Consider the following 16554-nt stretch of genomic DNA (forward strand, 5'->3'; position numbering starts at 1 on the left):
TCCCCAAATTCAGATTAAAAAACCTGCACTTTTCTCACATTTTCATAATACTTTGTAAAATTTTAATAATAAGTTATCAAAATAGTCGTTATTTACCAGTTAACAGTTCTTTGAAATATAAGAAACACTATTTACATGCGATAATTTTTCCCAATTGAGCCAATTTTGCAAATATTTTTTTCCCAAAATGGGGGTTTTCACGACGCCAAATTCCCAAAATTCCAGTGTGGCGTATTCCCAAAATGGAGCGGAAAAAGCCTGCTTACATGTATTAAAATTACAGTGCTTTCAACAAGAATTTATTCAGGCCCCCCCGGGCCATGGGGGGGGGGGGAGGGCTGCACCCTACATATGTGGATTTTTTTTTTACAGAGTGAAATGACGTTATGACAGTGCGTTATGACTCTTCAAGAAACAAGGGCTGTTTGTAAAACATGCATGCCCCCCATATGGGCTGTCCGTTGTAGTGGCAGCCATTGTTTGAATACGTTTTTTGTCACTGTGACCTTGACCTTTGACCTAGTGACCTCAAAATCAAAAGGGGTAATCTGCGAGTCATGATCAATCTACCCATGAAGTTTCATGATCCTAGGCATATGAGTTCTTGAGTTATCATCCAAAAACCATTATACTTTTTCGGGTCACCGTGACCTTGACCTCGTGACCTCAAAATCAATAGGTATCATCTGCAAGTCATGATCTATCTAATGATGAAGTTTCATGATCCTAGGCGTATGCGTTCTTGAGTTATCATCGGGAAACCATTTTACTATACCGGTTACCGTGACCTTTGACCTAGTGACCTCAAAATCAATAGGGGTCATCTGCAAGTCATGATCAATCTACCTATGAAGTTTCATGATCCTAGGCGTATGCGTTCTTGAGTTATCATCCGGAAACCATTTTACTATTTAGGGTAACCATGACCTTGACCTTTGACCTCAAAATCAATAGGGGTCATTTGCGAGTCATGATCAATGTACCTTTGAAGTTTCATGATCCTAGGCCCAAGCGTTCTTGAGTTATCATCCGGAAATCACCTGGTAGATGGACCGACCGACAGACAGACCGACCGACCTGAGCAAAGCAATATACCCCCTCTTCTTCGAAGGGGAGCATAAAAACAGAAATATAGTCATTAACAACAAGATTTAACAAAAATTGTTTTAACCCTTTTCTGCATAGATACGCATAATCCCGTCTCGATTGATTCCTTAATACATCCATATGAAACCAAACTTTTCATCTATTACTGCCAACTTACTACTTTTATCGTTGCTACTCATTGCCCGATACTCTCGTATATTCCATTATTAAAAGGACATTCTGATAAATATTTACGATAAAAGTGCTCAAAATTTCCAATAAACACAAACATTCACCATTTGTTGTCAAATTTTGGCATATATGTAACTGTGTAAAGATGTGATAAAAAACGTCCAATCGGGGCGTTTTTTTCCACTAAACACGCGTAAATTGTCTGACGTGATGTTCCTGTTTTTATGCATTATAATTATTATATCTCAATCAAATTTCACTTAGATTTATAAAAGTATATAACTATCGTAAAATGATTTTATTCGTATAATTTGATATATTAAAAAGAATGATATTAAATTAGTTTTTTCCCAAATCAATTGACTTTTCACAGGAAAATATTCCAAAACCACAATGGCATTTTTCCCCAAAATGACAAAGAAAAGGTCTGACAACGGGTCTATGTTACCTTCTGCGTAGTCATGTCATCCTTGTCCACCACATCCTCAGCATCCTTGTTCTGACTCAGCAGCCACTGTAGCAGCAGAATAGCTTGATGTATTTCTTGTATGTATATTTAGGAATCAAACAAATTTATAAAAAATGTAATTAACACACACACGTTTATATAAATGTAATGAAAATCAATAACAAATTTTCAACAGCATAAAACATGGCAAATTAATAAATCTCACATCAAGTGTTACATTTCTGTAAACATTGCGTACAATATCAATATATGCTCCTCCAAAGATTGCTTAAACAATTTCATATTTTATAAAAAAAGTATTCATCCATATACATTTCTTACATGGCTTGGTGTTTATAGAAATGAAAGTCTAAAAATAGCCTCAGTTGCTATGTACATGTGCATCTATGTAGAAATATTAAATTTTCAGTTGAAATGCTTTGTTTTTCCATTCAAGAACTTTAGTTTACAAGAACTAAATTTTAGGACCATAATGACACAAACGTTATGACAACATAACATAATATGCATTACATCTTATGTTCCAACAAAAACCCTCACATTGTGTAATCAGATAACAATATGTGAACATAAATTATTTGTATCTTTAACTACCCACTTAATGTTGTATTGTAACATCACACACTACTGTGTTCGTATGCTAAACAACACATTGTCATTGAAATACTAATCACTAATTACAACAACTAATACATACATGTACACACTATTCCACTCTGAACACCAGGATGTTGTCGTCCCAGTACTGTCCCACAATGATTGATGATGTTGTGCTGCTGTAGCAGACTGACCGTGGGTACAACACTCCATCCTCCTTAGTAGCCAGCGTAGCCAGCTTACTCTCTCCCTCCCTGTCCACCTGTAGTACAGTGTAGGGCCAGTCTCCACAGACCAGCACCTGGCCTGCAGGGGTCACATGTAGACCATCTGGCCACTGTAGTGCTGGGTCTGTGTATGTAGCCAGGAGTGTGCCATCCCTGGCCAGGGTGAGAAGCTTGGCAGGGTAGTAGCTGATGATGTACAGCCTGTCTCCTGTGGGACTCACAGCACACTTCCTTACTGCAAAACAGAGTAACATCAAGATATTGAATTACTGTTAATGTTAAATAATCTTATTAAACATACTGCAGTGATATTGTATTACATATGTGTTGGTTGTTATAAATAGACAATAAACATATGTTAACATATGCATACATTTGAATTATTTAATAGTTATGTGTGGCAATAAATGTCAGTGTTATTGTGTAAAAGTGATATGTTGAAATGCGACTGGTAAGGTAGAAATAAAGTGTAACATACAATTGCAAAGATGGAAACAATTACCCAGATGAAAATCATTACACAGTTCAACATTCATGTGCATATGAATGTTACTATATGCAGCAATAATAGATTTCCAACCCTTGTACACATGTGATAACAATGTACTGACATACATGAAACTTACACAAGCCGACATACTTCATACATGTGCTGTGTTAAGACTTTAGTTACGTATGCAAAGTGTTTATAACAAGAACAATAATTTTTCAAACGAACAAAATATTGAGGCTTTTCTATCAACAAAAGCATGCAAGATGCTAAAATGAATAATAATAATTACATACATACAATGTACATTTGAAAACTTCTTAATATCCGTCTTCAGCAATTTAAAGTGTATCCATTTTATATGATCATAATTTATTTTTATTTACAAAACATATTGCATATGAACAGTAATTTGACAACCACAAAACTGAATGATAGGTCAGAAAGTGTGTCTTTGCCAGGAACTCAGTTTCTATTTATAGACACGTCATGTAGTGACAGTCAGATAACAGAGAACAACTTTCTTGCTGTTATAATAATTCATTGACACAAACACATTTTACAAAAATGAAGTTTCACAATAATTTGTTATACATATTCCTGATAATATCAGGATAAAACCACTTTGATTCTTACATGAATTATCACCTGATTCATCCTCATAGAGTCTGCAGACCAGTGTCCCACTCAGTGAGTACTTGTACAGGGTACTGTACAGGGCAGTATTAGAGCAGATGAACAAGTCTCCCTCGTAGTGGGCAATACCATAACAGTTATGTTGTAACTGAAGCCTCCTGCCAGGAACTAGCTTGCTCTGGGTGACAGTGATAAACTGGACCCCATGATCACCCAAAGCCACTGCAGCCTCACTGGGTGTGATGAGACACATGTCCCATAGCGTAACATTCACACCCCAGTGACTCACCACCTGGTACTGCTGGTTCAGCAGCTTGACTTTGTGATTCAACCCGTCTGCAACCAAGACTTGCCCATCTGGGAGAGCACATACCGCTTTGATCCCGCATGTATCTGAATCCCTAAATATTCTCACTTTGTACTTAGACACCCCTTTCACAGAGAACAACTCGTCTGAAAAGTTCTCATTCATATATATCTCACACTGTTGTATTTTGTCCAGACATTTGTAATGGGTTATTAAAGAGAGTTCTGGTTGATACTTCACTTTCTGCATGGCTTCATGGAGTGGTAACAATTCACCATGATGTCTGATGCAGGTTTTGATCACACTGATGAGAGGAGCTTGTTTAAGTTTCAGCTCTTCTTTCTGTTCCTTAATAGAGCCATTTTCAAAATCTGTTAATAATAAATTTACTTTCTGACGAATTTCATCTACTGTATATTCCACGGTTTCAAATGTTTCATTCATGGAGGTGTCGTCACATTGGACTAAGAAAGATTGTACATTCAGTCGCATTTTCTTCACCTTGTTTCGCTCAAATTCAGCATAGGAGCTCCGCATAGCCTTCCTGCTGTCCTCCCTATACCTCTGGAGCTTCTTTAGTCTTGAAAGAGTATTTGAAACTCTCACTGACAATTTCTTTAAATCTGATGACTGCATTTTGACTTCAGAAAGAACTTTCAATTGATTGCACTGCCTGAAAGGAAAAACACAATTTCTATAATAAAATCGTCATATCAATGAAGATTAATAGATATTCATACATTAACAAGCGATGTGTTTGTCAGAGACACAATGCCCCTTACTTTGCAGTTTTTATTTTTTTATTTTATTACATCCCTTTAAAAAATATTACTTCCCTTGTGAAAATGATCTGTACCTGCCAAATGATATAAAATAGAAATTATCTCCCTTTAAAGCTTGTTACTTCCCTTTGATTTTGTTTTTTAACCTTTAACCTTGAAGGATGAGCTTGACCTTTCACCACTCAAAATGTGCAGCTCCATGAGATACAAATGCATGCCAAATATCAAGTTGCTATCTTCAATATTTCAAAAGTTATGGCCAATGTTAAAGTTTTCCGACGGACTCACAGACTGACAGACGGACTAACAGTTCAACTGCTATATGCCACCCTACCGGGTGCACAATAAATTGCTAAAGATACAATGGTAAACACAAGTGTAAAGATCAAATCAATTAAATTGCTAAGAAGAGTTCCTTGCCTTAATACCCCTGTAAAAACTTTTTTTTCTGTAAAGGTAGGACATTGCTAATCTCGATTTTAATGTACAAAATTGGTTTTATGTGTTCCGATCTGTATCCTCATTATGCTTAGAATTTCTGGTAATGTATTTAGATACCTCTTAAAAACATGTCAAGCTTATTTTAAACGAATAATTAATCTCGAACATACATGTTTGATCTTTGCCCTGTTAGCATGAACTTACTATTTAAACAAAAAGTGAAGGCTTGCATATGTAATGCCTAATCCATCTGGAGGACATTTGCAACAATTTATTAATAAATAGCATTAGAAGTGATTAGGTTTCAGTTGAATTTCTCAACATTTTTACTTTTGATCACTAAGACATTGACATTTCAGCTCTGAAAAAAGGTGTTTTTTTGTTAAAATCTGGGACCGTTACCTGGCCCTTTTTCCAAATCTCAACAAGAGCTGTGTTTGTTAAAAATTAACTGCAATACAAATATGCACAGCAGCTATATTGCAATTGATAACATCATGACAAAGATATAGCGCATTTATATTCAACAAAGTAACGAGAACATTTCAAAGCTGATTACAATGGACCATAACAAAACTCGACCTTGATCTGAAAGTCATGCAGGTAGACTTGCACAACAAAAAATATTGTCAGTATCTAAAAGCATTGGAAACAAGTGTTACGCGGTCGGAGACATATGCACATATGCCCCCCCCCCCCAAACAGGCTTTGAACTAGTGACCCCAAATTTCAAAAGGGGTCATCTACTGTCCAAGGCCAACGCGCATGTTAAGTATCAAGCCAATCGGTCAATTCGTTGATGAGTTATTGATCAGAAACTATTTTCACACTTATTGAGACAGTGACCTTGACCTATGACCTAGTGACCCCAATTTTGATAGGGATCATCTACTGCCCAAGGCCAAACAGCATGGGAAGTATCAAGCCAATCAGTTGATTCGTTGAGGAGTAATTGATCAGAAACGCTTTTCCCACTTATTGTGCCAGTGACCATGACCTTTGACCTAGTGACCCCAATTTTTCTAGGGTCATCTACTGTCCAACGTCAATGCACATGAGAAGTATCAATCAAATCGGTGAATCAGTTGACGAGTTATTGATCCGAAACGATTTCACACTTAGTGTGTAACAGTGACCTTGACCTTTGACCTAGTGGCCCCAATTTCAAAAGGGGTCATCTACTGTCCAAGGCCAATGCGCATGTGAAGTATCAAGCCAACTGGTCTGCCGACATTCAGACTGGTCTACTGACAGGTCTATCGACATCACAGCCATCAAAACAATATACCCTTTCTTCTTCGAAATAGGGGCATAAAAATGCATGAAAGTTGTTATTTTTTAGAAAATGTATTAGTCCTATGCATTTTTTTTCCAGAAATAGAATGCCAGACTGATGGAAAGATGTACAGACTGACAGACAGATGGATGGACAAACTGCTATACAGACTGCGACTGCTATATGCCATTCTAACTACCAAACAGCATATGTGTTTTGCATTGCTTTGAAGCTATATATTTGACCTTTTACCTTGAAGGATGACCTTGACCTTTCACCACTCAAAATGTCCAGTTCCATGAGATACACATGCATGCCAAATATCAAGTTGCTATCTTCAATATTGCAAAAGTTATTACAAATTTTAAAGTTGGAGCAAACAAACACTCAAAACAAACCAACAGACAGGGCAAAAACAATATGTCCCCCACTATAATGGTGGGGGACATAAAAAAGGTATCTTTTCCCGAAAGGGCTTCCTCAAATTCCCATATGGAAGGTTTCCAAAGGAATCAACCAAAAATTTGTTGTTGTTAACAAATTGGAGCATTCAGTTAATGTCCAAAAGCATCTCTACAGGCTCAACCAACCTGAGTTAATATAATATTGAAAACACTGTCAATTTTCAAGATTTTTTTATTAAAAATAAAATGTAAACATTTTCAAGATTTGTGGTGTTACATTTTCAAATTTCATGATGAAAGAAAAAGTTACAGTCCACAAAAGCTCAGGTGGATGCAGACAGCATACACGCACTTTAACATTCACAATACACACTCAACCATTCTGGCAACTACATGTATGTCAAACTTTTAGCAAGTGTGCTAAAATAACGTTAACTATTAATTGTGACTGCTGTCTATGAAACATTTTACACAGTTTTTGAAAAAGTTATATTAACAAACACAAAATCATGTGGATCAGTTTCTGACCAACAATTAGTACGTGTAATTGTACAGACGTCCCCAAAAAAAGTCTGCCCAATTGCCATGATCGACAAAGTTTAAGTGGTACAATATTCATTTAGCAAGAATTGGTCCAACCTTCCACTTGCTTTTTTAAAAGACAAAATCCTATATGTTATTGTATTTGACAGAAAAATTTATTAAATTGCAGCATTTTACTATAAATCAGCTATATTGTTGTTTGTTCACATTCTTCAATTTTTTGTTGTGCTCATGCTCTAAAAAAAATACAAATAGTTTTTACCGTTTGAAGTCACCAGGTGCATGTGACATACTTGACAACCTCATTTATCTAAAATAACCTTTATAACAACAATCAAACACAGCTATGGGTTATGAAACAAATGGCACACGCAGTCCAAGAGGTGAGTGTGTTGACAAAAAAAAATGAAAATTAATTAAGCGTACAACATAATAAACTATGATGAAAAGCTTATTCGATGCCTCATAAACCTATAACATAAACATTAAAAAAAATCCTTTTGTACCATTTATTAAGTGAGATCCTAGTCTTTGTAGATTGGTATTAAATAAATTATATAGTTATATATTATTTTAATATATTACATCATGTATTATTTTATGTAAATGTGTGTAAAAACAACTAAAATACAGTTTTTGGGGTGATTGCCTTCTGCACTTTGCCCCATAGGTAACATAATATACGTATACCGATGAAATAAGTCCATTACTGCAACAAACCACTTTGCAACCCCGATTCAGCATTCACAAACAAAATAGCTCCGATCGCATGGTATTAGTATTAATGCGCCACAAAAACACTGTGATAAAGTACATTGGTATTTTCCGTTGCAAAAATTGACCAATCAGAAGATAACAAAGCTATCGGAAATTGTTTGATTTTTTATTAATACATATTGTGGGACTGAATGTTTCAGCCCAGCAAGCTAAGTCGGTAGAGCACCAGAATGTTGAACTTGTGGTCGTGGGTTCGAGTACCACGTTGGATAATACTTTTTTCCCTATTATTGAATGAATTTACTTAATTCTTTGACAGAACCCCCAATTGGACAAGACCTTTCTGTTGACTATTTAAGCTTGATCCATGGCTGACACTGACCTTTAGCATCCAATTGCTCAAAAACTAACATTTGCTGTATCTTACTTGATACTGTATGGATTTACTTTATACTTTGACACACACAGCCCGTGTACTTAGACAATAACGATCCATAAACCTTACTGTACTAATTAGAAATTACTGCAATGCTTGTCTTCATTTTATGCTTTGCGGTGATTTATAGATAAATATCAGTGAAATAAAACTGGTATTTCACTGTTTTAAACAGTGAAAAATAACAGTGAAAAATATCGATATTTTTCACTGTTTTACTATGGAATGATGTAATGTTTTTGACAAAATAACTTAATAAATCCAGCGAAATTATCTAGTTAAACTCTTTTACAATGTAAATAAACGGTACAAAAGCATAAATTAAAAGAAAATTTGTTGGATTCGATAATATATCGATTTTAATTCACTCGTGATCATAAAAAAATACATATTTTCACTCGTGGCTGCGCCACTTGTGAAAATATTATTTTATATGATCACTCGTGAAATTAAATCGATATTTCATCGAATCCAGCAAATATCCTCTATTTATCAAATCTTTGTCAAGTTTGGAACTGGGTAAGTTTATTATATCTTCCCAGTTTTGATATCAATTGGCAAATACGACAATTACCTGCTTTAAAAAGCAGCATTTTCATTTAACTCCAATAGCTTATAAATCATATAATGTTGACAGCCTGTCACCCTTCCTTAGTTCCATCTGTTTTCTTCAAAAAAGGTGATTGGTTGGCATCACAGTATAGTGTTTTAACGACCACAAAATTTGAGCAAAATCGCCCAACCAGTACTTTGAGTACTTTGATTATAATATGAGTTGTGCTAGACATAACAAGAATATTAAGTTATACATTGGTCAAACAAGTTTTGACAGGTTGTTGGACAATTTTTAGGGTCTAATTGTTTTGGAAAGTCTTTTTGCAACAAGGGAAGTTTGTAAAACATGAATGCCCCCATATGGGCTGTAAGTTGTAGTGACAGCCATTGTGTGAATACATTTTTTGGCACTGTGACCTTGACCTTTGACCTAGTGACCTGAAAATCAACAGGGGTCATCTGTGAGTCATGATCAATGTATCTATGAAGTTTCATGATCCTAGGCGTAAGCTTTCTTGAGTTATCACCCGAAAACCATTTTACTGTGTCATGTCACCGTGACCTTGACCTTTGACCTAGTGACCTGAAAGTCAATAGGGGTCATCTGCGAGTCATGATCAATGTACCTATAAAGTTTCATGATCCTAGGCGTAAGAGTTCTTGAGTTATCATCGGGAAACCATTTTTCTAAGTTGAGTCACTGTTACCTTGACCTTTGACCTAGTGACCTGAAAATCAATAGGATTCATCTGCGAGTCATGATCAATGCACCTATGAAGTTTCATGATCCTAGGCATAAGTGTTCTTGAGTTATCATCCAGAAACCATTTTACTATTTCGGGTCACCGTGACATTGACCTTTGACCTAGTGACCTGAAAATCAAAAGGGGTCATCTGCCAATCATGATCAATGTACCTATGAAGTTTCATGATCATAGGCATAAGCGTTCTTGAGTTATCATCCGAAAACCATTTTACTATTTCCGGTCAACATGACCTTGACCTTTGACCTAGTAACCTCAAAACTAATGGGGGTCATCTGCGAGTCATGATCAATGTACATATAAAGTTCCATGATCCTGGGCCTAAGCGTTCTTGAGTTATCATCCGGAAACCATCTGGTGGACGGACATAGGGACGGACCGACATGTGCAAAACATTATGCCCCCTCTTCTTCGAAGGGGGGCATAAAAATGTTATTTATATACCAATAAAGCTTATTAACATAAAAAAGTGAAATTCCAGCTGCTGTAGCAGTATTGAATTCTTATTTTAAACAATTATTTAGCCCTTCATGGAGGTACTTATTGTTTTTTATGTAATAACCAGAGCTCCAGATAAGGGCCGTACAGCCGTAAATACGCCTTTTTCATGAAGATTTACGCATTTATTTTTATTAACTGGACGTACAATAACGACTTTAATATCCATTTCACGCATTTACGAAAAAAATCTGGCCGTACCGATACGTCTGTGTCAGCGCGGCGTGATTTGTTGATCTCTAACCTTACGGCGCTTTTTGTTAATTTAAATTACCGAAAAGTTGTAGACTGGGTTTATATCGTATTGTCTTTTCTGTCGCGTGATTTCATGTAACTTGTAAATCCGTCAAAAACAATATGTCTGCGCGCAATGGAATGCTGGCTTGACCGAAAGCAGTTCAAAACAACACTTTGTTGTCATATAACAGGGGTTTTTTTACTAAGAAAGTGACGCCGATCTTCGGCGTCTTCCCCTACCAGAATTTTTCCCCTTAAAATACAATTTCCCCACCAAAAATATCATTTTTCACCAAAATATAATATTTTCTCTCAAAGAAATGTTTATTTTTCCTTGGGGCATTCGACAATTATCCAATTTGCACCATGTACAACAAATTCGCGCTCTCTCTCTCCAGACGAACACACAACATCTGGGAATCCCAGTTATTCTAAATATAGCTCTTAAATAACGTCATGTAAACTGGGCAACTAATCGTAATAATCATGTGACTATTTTACTGGAGACCGGTCTTGCGCGAGAAGGGTGTTTCGTCAATTAATTACCGGAAACCAGTTGAATTTTCATACGGGCTATGTGCAAGCCGAGGTATAAACGTGAAAACAGAAAAAAATGTCTCACAATTAGCGTTCTTACACAAACAAAATAAAACATTCGAACTCGGAAGATACTGAACGCATCGAGGCATTTTTTAAGAAAGAATCATCGAAAACCGTTATAACCCAGCAGGATTCCGAGGTAATCAACATCGAACATTGTGAAAGTGAAAGTAGACAATCGGCAGCTGCCGCTCCTTTCCCTTCCAATACTGTAGCAAATCAAGATCGTCAACCCATTCATCATGAAATTGAAATCACAAAATTGACATCGTCCCCCGGCCCCAGTACAAAAATATAGTTGAAAACATTTCCCATTATTAGATCTACACCTGCAACTTTATTAAGGACTTTGACTTTAATACCTGTTAAATGTGTTTAAGAACAAAAAGGACAGAGACAAGTCTCTTTTGATGAGTTATAGACATTGAAATGAACAGTTTTTATTTTTTCCCCTAATATCTCTCTTTCGCACTCTTTTTTTCCCCTTTCACCCAGCGCCCAGCGTCTTCCCCTTTCTCTAAAAAAAACCCCTGTATAATGACTACATACGGTGTCGTCTAACCATCCTGACATTAAATCGATAAACCCAGAAAGACATTATCGCCCCGATATCAAACGATTTGATTGCATCGGTGGCTTAAAACGTTAGAAAACACGATGGAAAACGGATGAGACAGTGAAAAAAGTGTTCATTTACTTAGCTTACTAGTTGGCTTGTGTTTTCTTGTCAAGAAACATGAAGAAATAGTATTAGTCATGAGTTTTAATGTGTAGTTGTATTTGCATCATAATTCAGAATAAAACATGCATGCCCCCTATATAGGCTATAAGTTGTAGTAGCAGCCATTGTGTGAATACGTTTTTTGTCACTGTGAACAACGGTGGTGGTGGTGGTGGTGGCAATGGCGGCGGTGGCGGTGGTGGTGGTGAACCATTTTACTGTGTTGAGTTTTTCTTCGAAAGGGGGCATAACTAGGTACAGATAATGCAACCTTTATTTCATTTTTGCCCAATGTTTATTGATACAATGCATTACAAAAATGCAGTTAGCCTTACATTTGGTAAAATTTAAATAAATTACAAGGGAGGCAAATGCTGTAACAAAAAGAACATGCATAAACGGTAGTTGTTTCCCTTGTTTGAACCATGCTAAATCCTTAAAATGCCTATTTCCAGTAACTGTGACCTTCACCTGTGACCTTGACCTTTGATCAAGTGACCTCAAAATCAATAGGGGTCATCTGCGAGTCATGATCAATGTTCCTATGAAGTTTCATGATCCTAGGCCTAAGCGTTCTTGAGTTATCATCCGGAAACCATCTGGTGGACGGACCGACAGACCGACCGACATGAGCAAAGCAATATACCCCCTCTTCTTCAAAGGGGGGCGATTTTCTTCGAAAGGGGGCATAACTAGGTACAGATAATGCAACCTTAATTTCATTTTTGCCCGATGTTTATTGATACAATGCATTACAAAAATGCAGTTAGCCTTAAATTTGGTTAAATTTAAATAAATTACAAGGGAGGCAAATGCTGTAACAAAAGAACATGCATAAACGTAAGTTGTTTCCCTTGTTTGAACCATGCTAAATCCTTAAAATGCTTATTTCCAGTAACTGTGACCTTCACCTGTGACCTTGACCTTTGACCAAGTGACCTCAAAATCAATAGGGGTCATCTGCAAGTCATGATCAATGCTCCTATGAAGTTTCATGATCCTAGGCTAAGCGTTCTTGAGTTATCATCCGGAAACCATCTGGTGGACGGACCGACAGACTGACCGACATGAGCAAAGCTATATACCCCCTCTTCTTCGAAGGGGGGCCTAAAAATCAAGTATGCTTGACAGGTTATGATCTTTGTTGACCTTTCACTAGCCAATAAAACATTAGAGAAATGTCCTGACAGAGGACCAAAACTAATGAAATCTAGTTCAGCATTGGCCAACATGGTAATTTTAGGGAATCAGCATTTCATTTTGCTAACCGACTGTTGAGTGTGAAGCTTTTATATATCATTAAATCAATGTTGAGCAGATACACACATCAATATATTGCTTGCTTGTCCCTGTATATAAGGCAGTATGTTTATTCTTTTGGGCTGTTTGCTTATTGCTTACAATAATGTGCAAATGGCATTATGTGCACAAAAATATTATATGATGAGAACACACTAACACCTGGCCAAGAAGCGTCAATGAAGCATGTTTGAATGGCTTCCATTCAACTGTACAGGTAATCATGTAACAAAAAACATGTTTAAAAATTTAAAATTGATCAAAATAATTTATTAAAGTGTTATGCAATTTAAGTGCAATAAAGTGTGCAAAAATATTTTTAGCAAAGTGGTTTCATGATTCTGTGTTTGTTGTATTTGTTTGTTTGGGTTTTAAGCCTTTTTCATCAGTATTTCAGGAATGAAATGTTTTTTAATTAAGCTACTCATACTTTTCATGGATTAGCTGGTAAACCATTAACCAGTGCATATACTTATTTTAATAACTGACTACTGCACTATTTAAGTCAGAGGTACCGGCAAGGGGATAATCTCTGTAGTATAATTTGACATGACCACACAAGTTATGAGGCCGGGCGAGTAATGGACCCAAGAATAATCAGACTTGTTGTTGATTACTACAAATGACAAACTGAGCTATCAGGCTGGATTATTGATAATCTAAATATCTATTTAACACTCATGCTTTAATTTTTCAGTACAAATTGGGACATTTGGTCAAAATTGTTGGGACAATTTTCCTGGTGTTGTGACACTAAAAAACAATATTCAATTTCCGTCCACATACCATTCCCACCACAAATCTAATTCTACCTAATATTGAACATAAAATGTGTCATATTTATTATAATTATTTTCTGAAATTTAAGCTTATCGTGGGACACGTTTCTATTTTTTATCTCAAAAATGATGTAATTGACGTCCAAATGGAATGTCTGTCACATACATGTACGTTAACATGTTACGGTACTTGATAGGCATGCACTAGACGCTGTTCTTACTTAAACATAAACACGAACAATCGGCATGTAATTGAAATTTCGAATGAATGATACATGTACAAACCATATTTTGAAAATGGCGGAAAATTTCTTTGAAGGATAACAAACTTTGTATTTAATAAAATATCTTATTAAATTGCTACTTTGCACATGCTTATTCCCACCATGGTTGGAATAATTAACAAAATAATGATTTGTATAAATGGGAGTTATATCACAACAGATGATAGTGTTTTTTAGAAGCCACAGTAAGAAACATACGGAAAATGTTTCTAGGTAGCAATTAGCTATACCACAGCAATTTGCCACACCATGATTCTTATAAAGAAAGTTATCAATATGACTGAATATTTCTAGTCACTATAGTTTTGGTTAATGTGGTACAATTATTGGTATTGAAATATGCATAATAATTCAAGAAGGTAATATATATTTAAAATACCTGTGATCAACACATTTAGAGCAGCACAGCCGACTGTGGTTCTGGCACAATTTAGTTAATTGTTCATCTTTGTGAATATCACATGCTCTGAGATAATTCTCCATTTTCTTAGAAAGCGGCCACTTCAAGATTTTATCCTTTCCATAAGGAGATTGTTTATTAAACCACAGACCATGTTTTCTGTGATACTTAATACACTGTCCACAGTAAAATGTATTGCATTTTTTACAGTAAAATACTGCATTTATCTCCTTATTATGCTCTTGGCAGATTGAACAACAATATTCTTTATCAACAACATGGCCTTCAGCAACAAAACCCACAGAAAATGTTGCCATGTTTAATAATTAAACTTCAGCAAAGTTAAATTTAAATTAAATATAAAATCAGAGTATGGCTGTTAAACAAAATTTATATTTAAGAAAAACACTTAACATGTTGTTTAATAAGTCAAGCAATTAAAAAAAAACTTTAACAATGTTTGTATGTTCAAAAGTCTAGAAATAAAGATTTAGATCCGAACAGAAACCAAGCTAAGCGTCAAATGACATTCATTGGTCCGATACAAGTAAACAGTTTAACAATGTGAGCTGGCAAGTGACTATTGGCTCACGTGACATTCATTTCATGTTCTGCAGTGAATAGGATTTGTAGTGTAACATAAACTTACTGTAAACCTGATAGTTACACAGACCCATTATACAGGTGGTATTATGAATTAGGCACACATCTGATCTTTTAGCAAAAACATTATATTGTGTTTTTTTCCAGTTTGCATTTTTAAACACAAAATTATGGTTAAACTCTCGTAATATAATGCAATATGAAATACACAAGTTTTTTGTGACAACTGCTTTAACAAGAGGGCCCAGATTGAACAAGATTGCTCACCTGGGTAATGGAGCAAGGCTAATTTTGATCACATTGGCATGAATGATGATTTCAACAAAGTTTGAAAAATACTACAATCATATACCACATATAAAAGCTGTGTGGTTTAAGATAAGTTCTTTATAATTAATTATGATATATAATTACATATAAAAACTATCCAACAAAAAATACGAAGAACAACCCCTTCAGGTGTTGCAAAAATATTTAAAAAATTATTTTTTTTAAATACATCATACATACATTTCTGTACCATAATTTCCAGGTTATAATAAGTCCCACCAGATTAAAAGACACATTCCCTAATAATTTCTAACATCTTTCAAAGTTGTCCACAGAGTTTCCTCTAGCTCAAAAATGTATTTAGCCAAATTTTTCCCTGGCTATGGCAAAATTCTTCTATTTTTCTAACCTAAAAAGATGGTTATATGGTGATATACAACACATTTCAAATCCCTGACCTTGTGGTTTTGGAGAATATTAGTACAGTATATACTATTTAGAGTCAATAAAAATTATGTCATCCCTAGGGCAAAGCCAGTTTTGACCTATGAGGGCCATAATTCTACGTAAGCCTTACCAATCGCCAAAATCACCATTGGCGATTACAATTCCTGACTGGCGATTAAAAATAAGATTTCCATGAAGTTGGCGATTGAAAAAAAAGACCCTATGCTTTTCAAATGCACAATCTCAATGCCTGTTTTCATATCGCCAGAAACATGGATAAGATTACACAGATAACACCCTCACCAAAAAGGCCCCAGGGAATAATGACGACCACCAAGGTCGATAATCCTTATGGCTATTGTCTAAATTATCCCCCGCCATAGGCAAAGGGATATTGTTTTGGTGTTGTCCGTCCGTCCTTCCGTCTGTCTTTCTGTCCGTCCGTCTGTCCAGAGCCATATCTTGGAAGTGCTTTGGCAGATTTCATTGAAACT

At 35.8% G+C, this 16554-nt stretch overlaps 1 protein-coding gene across 5 annotated transcripts in view; it reads right to left on the reverse strand.

Annotated features, from left to right (window-relative positions):
• The window catches only part of LOC127874187 (uncharacterized), a 365429-nt gene that overhangs the window by 184080 nt on the left and 164795 nt on the right, over positions 1–16554 (reverse strand). For 3 of the 5 annotated variants that reach the window (XR_008046695.1, XR_008046694.1, XR_008046693.1), the window contains exons 1-2: positions 2445–2580; positions 1727–1792 (exon numbers count right to left, since the gene is read on the reverse strand). The exons of the other annotated variants lie outside the window; for them this stretch is intronic. The gene's annotated coding sequence lies outside the window, so the exon portion shown is untranslated. Of the gene's footprint in view, positions 1–1726; positions 1793–2444; positions 2581–16554 lie in introns of those variants that run through there. 5 annotated transcript variants of the gene reach the window in all.

Source organism: Dreissena polymorpha, chromosome 1 (assembly GCF_020536995.1).
Source record: "Dreissena polymorpha isolate Duluth1 chromosome 1, UMN_Dpol_1.0, whole genome shotgun sequence".
NCBI classification, from domain to species: Eukaryota; Metazoa; Mollusca; class Bivalvia; order Myida; family Dreissenidae; genus Dreissena; species Dreissena polymorpha.